Raw genomic sequence first — 6,490 nt, forward strand, 5'->3', positions numbered from 1 at the left:
GACCAATGGAATCGAATAGAAAATCCAGAAATAAACCCACAGATTTATGGTCAACTAATCTTTGACAAAGGAGCAAAGACTATGCATTGGAGCAAAGAAAGTTTGTTCAATAAATGGTGCTGGGAAAACTGGGTCGCTACATGCAAAAGAATGAAGCTTGACCACCACCTCACACCATCACAAAATCAACTCAAAATGGATTAAAGAACTAGACATAAGACCTGAAACCATAAAATATATAGAAGGAAATATAGGCCGAAACACTACGTGATTTGCACATCAAAGACATCTTTACAGACACATCACCCAAGCAGTGATAGTGAAGGCAAAGATAAACAGCTGGGACTATATCAAATTAAAGAGCTTTTGCACAGCAAAAGAGACAATAACAAAACAAAGAGAAAACCCCACCAACTGGGAGAACATTTTTGCACCAACACTAATGATAAAGGACTGATCACAAAAAATCTGCAAAGAGCTGATGAGACTCAACAACAACAAAGAAAATAATCCAGTCAAAAAATGGGCAGAAGAGCTTAAAAGAAACTTCTCTGAAGAGGAATGCAAATGGCCAACAGGCATATGAAAAATGTTCAACATCACTTGTCATCAGGGAAAATGCAAATCAAAACTACCATGAGATACCATCTTACACCAGTGAGAATGGCACATATTAAAAAACTAGCAACAACAAATGTTGGCGAGGGTGTGGAGAAAAAGGAACTCTTCTGCACTGTTGTGGGAGTGCAAACTGGGTCCAACCACTGTGGAAAGCTGTGTGGAGATTTCTGGACCTACTAAACATAGAGCTTCCATATGACCCAGCAATTCACTCCTAGGTATTTACCCAAAGGACACAGAAACATCAATTCCAAAGAACACCTGCACCCCTATGTTTATAGCAGCACTGTTTACAATAGCTAAGCTTTGGAAACAACCCAAATGCCCAAAAATAGATGACTGGATCAAGAAGATGTGGTACATATATACCATGGAATATTACTCAGCATTCAAAAATAAAACATGCAATTTGCTGAACATGGATGGCGCTGGAAGGGATCATGCTCAGCGAAATAAGCCAAAAAGAAAAAGAAAAAATACCGGATGGTCTTCACTCATAGCAGGAATCTAGAAAACTTAAATAATGGACCAGGAAAATGAAAAAACTATAAGAAAGTGAAAATCAAAATCAACAAAAAACTATGAACCAGAGCACTTTTAGGGGGGGGGGGCGCGGGAGGGGAGGGATTGGGGTCAGAATGGGGGGCGGCAATTGTATGGGGAATATAACAATAAAATTTTATAAAAAAAAAAAAAAAAACCAGGAAGAATACATTTGGGAGTATAAAAATGAAGTCAAATCTGGACAGATATAATTTGAAGGCCTTTGTTATCTAGAAAGTAAGCAGGTAAATGGATCCTCAGATAAAAGAATTGAACTGAAAGTAAAAGACATCTTTTAAAGTTACCGGCATAGAGGTGGTAGAAATTTCCAACTCGAAATTGTTGCCTAGAAAGCTTAATCAACAAGAAAAGATTAAGAATTGTGGGATAAATGAAGATTGCTCAGGCTTTTGCACCATTGGCCTCTGTGGCTATCACTTGAAGCCTTGAATACAGGAGATGCTTGGAAGTGTAGGCTCAGGGTACGCATGCCTGATGGTGGACACCTGGACTATGGTGTGGGCATGCGTAAGTGGGCACACCTGAACCAAGACACAACATATAAGGGTAGTGTCACAGAGAGGAGGGGAGAAAGGGGAGTGGCAGAGGATTATGTGGTGGAGTGTGGTAGAGAGCAGTGGACAGCAGCAGAACCCTTATGAGAGGATGAGGCCACAAGACAATGCTAGAGAGAGCCCAAAGAGTAAAAGATTTGCTGGGGCTGGAAGGCTTGCCAGTCTCCTGGCCCACCCGGGTCTCCCTGCCTGCCCTGTGCCCAGTTGCTGCACAATAAGTGGCATTGAAAAATCATTAAAAGCCTGAAAAAACCACTGAGGACTCCACTACTCTCCTTTACCCATCTGCCTGGATCCACAGAGAAACTGCCTTGTTGCCTGCCTGCACTACAAGAGTGGAAGTCTAGGAAGCATTATTGTTTAAAGGTAAGTTGAAAAAGGAACCTGAATGTAAAACTAAGCGGTATATGACAACACACAAGTTCACTGGGTAAGTAGTTTGAGGGGAAAAAATGTTCAAAAGCACCCTTTCCCAAAAGAAGTCAATTAAGGACTATCAGATGGCTATTACACTTGGGTTATTATTGATGTAAGCAATAATCATTTCAGTGGAGAGTTTCAGCTGGAAGACAGATTTTATTTATTTTTATTTTTATTTTTTAAAGATTTTTTTATGCATACAAGAGCTGGGGTACAGGCCAGAGGTGTGGGGGGTGAGAGGATTCACCAGAGACCGAGTAGGGAACAATATCTTGTCTACAGAACTATCAAGATAACAAATCTCTGTGGCTGACTGAAATACACTGCTGAGGGGAGCAGCGGGTGAGACAAGAGAGATCTGCTGCACCATGTGGGTAGTTCCTTGGCCGGCCAGGGATCGAACTCGTGCTGTGCTGTACGGGTAGCTTCAGAGTGCTGCAACTTAATCCCTTGCACCACCAGGGAGGCCCTGGAAGACAGATTTCACTGAGAGGAGGGAATGTAAACCCAAATGGAAGAGGGAGACATACACACCATTATCCATAGCATAAAGCAGACTTGTAGAGTTATAATTCAGGTATTGGCCACAGACTGTGAGAGATTCAGGAAGACTTCATTAAAAAGGTAGAATTTAGTTGGGTTTTTAAGGATAAACAGGATTTTTTTTTTTTTTTTTTTTTTTTTTTTTTTTTTTTAAATATTAAATTTTATTTTTATTCCCCCATACAATTGCAAACGCCCATTCTGACCCCAATCCTTCCCCTCCCGCCCCCCACCCCCCAAAAAGTGTCTCTGGTTCAGTTTTTTTTGTTGATTTTGATTTTCACTTTCTTATATTCATTTTCCTGGTCCCTTATTTAAGTTTTCTAGATTCCTGCTATGAGTGAGACCATCCGGTATTTTTCTTTTTCTTTTTGGCTTATTTCGCTGAGCATGATCCCTTCCAGTGCCATCCATGTTGCTGCAAATTGCATGTGTTTATCTTTTTTTGAATGCTGAGTAATATTCCATGGTATATATGTACCACATCTTCTTGATCCAGTCATCTATTTTTGGCATTTGGGTTGTTTCCAAAGCTTAGCTATGTAAACAGTGCTGCTATAAACATAGTGGCAGGTGCTCTTTGGAATGGATGTTTCTGTGTCCTTTGGGTAAATACCTAGGAGTGGAATTGCTGGATCATATGGAAGCTCTATGTTTAGTAGGTCCAGAAATCTCCACACAGCTCTCCATAGTGGTTGGACCAGTTTGCACTCCCACCAACAGTGCAGAAGAGTTCCTTTTTCTCCACATCCTCGCCAACATTTGTTGTTGCTTAGTTTTTTTAATAGTGCCATTCTCACTGGTGTGAGATGTATCTCATGGTAGTTTTGATTTGCATTTCCCTGATTACAAGTGATGTTGAACATTTTTTTCATATGTCTGTTGCCATTTGCATTCCTCTTCAGAGAAGTTTCTTTTTACTCTTCTGCCCATTTTTTGACTGGATTATTTTCTTTGTTGTTGCTAGTCTCATCAGCTCTTTGCAGATTTTGTGATCAGTCCTTTATCATTAGTGTTGGGTGCAAAAATGTTTCTCCCAGTTGGTGGTGGTTTCTCTTTGTTTTTTGTTATTGTTTCTTTTGCTGTGCAGAAGCTCTTTAATTTGATGTAGTCCCAGCTGTTTATCTTTCTCTTCACTATCACTGCTTTGGGTGATTGTCTGTAAAGATGTCTTTGATGTGCAAATCCCGTAGTGTTTCGCCTATATTTCCTTCTATGTATTTTATGGTTTCAGGTCTTTAGTCTAGTTCTTTAATCCATTTTGAGTTGATTTTTGTGTATGGTGTGAGTAGTGGTCAAGCTTCATTCTTTGCATGTAGCGACCCAGTTTTCCCAGCACCATTTATTGAACAAACTTTCTTTGCTCCAATGCATAGTCTTTGCTCCTTTGTCAAAGATTAGTTGACCATAAATCTGTGGTTATTTCTGGATTTTCTATTCGATTCCATTGGTCTGTATGTCTGTTCTTGTTCCAATACCATGCAGTTTTGATGATTATGGCTTTGTAGTATAGTTTGAAGTCTGGGGTGTGATGCCTCCATTTCCTTCTTTTTTTTTCAGTAGAGCTTTGGCTATTCGGGGTTTTTGGTGATTCCATATGAATTCATCAATAATTGTTCTATTTCTTTGAAGAATGCCATTGAGATTTTGATTGGAAATAGCATTGAATCTGTATATTGCTTTTTGTAGATGGCCATTTTATAATGTTTATTCTTCCAATCCATGAGCAGGGATGTCTTTCCATTTCTTTGTGTCTTCTTCTATTCTTTTAACAGTGTTTTATAGTTTTCTTTGTATAGGTCCTTTACCTCTTTTGTTAGATTTATTCCCAAATATTTGATTTTTTTTGTTTCGATAATAAAAGGGGTGGTTTTTTGATTTCTTCTTCTTCAGATTTATGTTTTGTGTATAGGAAGGCTACTGACTTTTGCGTGTTGATTTGTATCCTGCCACTTACTGAATTGATGATGAGTTGAATTAGTTTTCTGTGAGATTTTGGGGTTCTCTATGTATATTATCATATCATCTGCAAATAGTGATAGTTTGACTTCTTCTTTTCCTATTTGGATTCCTTGGATGTCTTTCTCTTGTCTTATTGCTCTGGCTAGGACTTCCAGTATTATATTGAAAAGCAGTGGTGAGAGTGGACATCCTTGTCTTGTTCCAGATCTTAATGAATTGCTTTCAGCTTTTCACCATTGAGAATGATACTGGCTGTTGGCTTGTCATAGATGGCCTTTATGATGTTGAGGTATGTTCCTTGTATCCCAAGAATTTCAAGGGCTTTTATCATGAATGGGTGTTGCACTTTGTCGAAAGCTTTCTCAGCATCTATTGATATTATCATATGGTTTTTATATTTCTTTTTGTTGATGTGTTGGATAACGTTGATCGATTTTCGGATGTTAAACCATCCTTGTGCCCCTGGAATGAATCCAACTTGGTCGTGGTGAATTATCTTATGGATACATTGTTGGATTCTGATAGCTAAAATTTTATTGAGGATTTTTGCATCAGTGTTCATTAGGGAGATTGGCCTATAGTTTTCCTTTTTTGTGTTGTCCTTATTCGGTTTTGGTATTAGTGTAATATTGGCTTCATAGAACGTGTTTGGTATTGTCCCTTCCTTCTCAATTTTTTGGAAGAGTTTGTGAAGGATAGGCACTAATTCGTCTCTGAATGTTTGGTAGAATTCATTTGTAAATCCATCAGGTCCTGGGCTTTTGTTTTTGGGGAGGTTTTTAATTACCATTCAATTCGCTGCTGGTAATTGGTCTGTTTTAGGTGTTCTATTTCTTCTTTACCTAGCTTTGGGTGATTGTAGAGTTGTAGGAATTTGTCCATCTCCTCTAGATTGTTGAACTTGTTTCCATATAACTGTTCATAGTAGTTACTGATTATTCTTTTGATTTCTGCTGTGTCCGTTGTGATTCTCCTCTCTTTCATTTATGATTCTGTGTATTTGTGCTTTCTCCCTTTTTTCCTTTGTGAGCCTGGCTAGGTTTGTCTATTTTATTTATTTTTTCAAAGAACCAGCTCTTGGTTTCATTGATCTTTTGGATTGTTTTTTTAGTTTCAATTTCATTTATTTCTGCTTTGGTTTTTATTATTTCTTTTCTTCTATTGGTTCTGGGGTTTTTTTGTTGTTCTTTTTCTAGATCTTTGAGCTTCGAGATTAGGTTGTTCTTTGAGTTCTTTCTTGTTTTTGATGTGAGCTTCTATTGCTATATATTTTCCTCTATTACTGCTTTTGCTGCATCCCATACATTTAGGATATTGGTGTCCTCCTTGTCATTCAATTCAAAGAATTTTTTAATTTCTTCTTTGATCTCCTCGTTAGTCCAGTGGTCTTCCAGTAGTGTGGCTTTTATCTCCATGAGGTAGGATAGTTCCTTGCCTTCTTTTTATGATTTATTTCTAGTTTGATGCCTTCGTGGTCAGAAAAGATGGTTGGTATGATTTCAATCTTGGTGTATCTGTTGATGTTGTCTTGTGCCCCAGTATGTGATCGATCCTGGAGAATGATCCGTGTGCGCTTGAGAAAAATGTGTACTCCGTTTTTTTTGGGTTTAGTGTTCTATAGATGTCTGTTAAGCCCAAATGCTCTAGGTCCTTATTTAGAGCTTTAGTTTCTTTACTTATTTTTTGTCTTGTTGATCTATCCATTGTTGATAGTGTGTGTTGAAGTCTCCCACTACATATGTGTTTTCTCTGATGTCTGTTTTCAGAGAGGACAACAGTTGTCTGATATATTTTGGTGCTCTTTCGTTTGGTGAGTATATGTAATG

This window comes from Talpa occidentalis, unplaced genomic scaffold (genome assembly GCF_014898055.3).
Source record: "Talpa occidentalis isolate TD23 unplaced genomic scaffold, MPIMG_talOcc4v2.1 talOcc4.12, whole genome shotgun sequence".
NCBI lineage: Eukaryota > Metazoa > Chordata > Mammalia > Eulipotyphla > Talpidae > Talpa > Talpa occidentalis.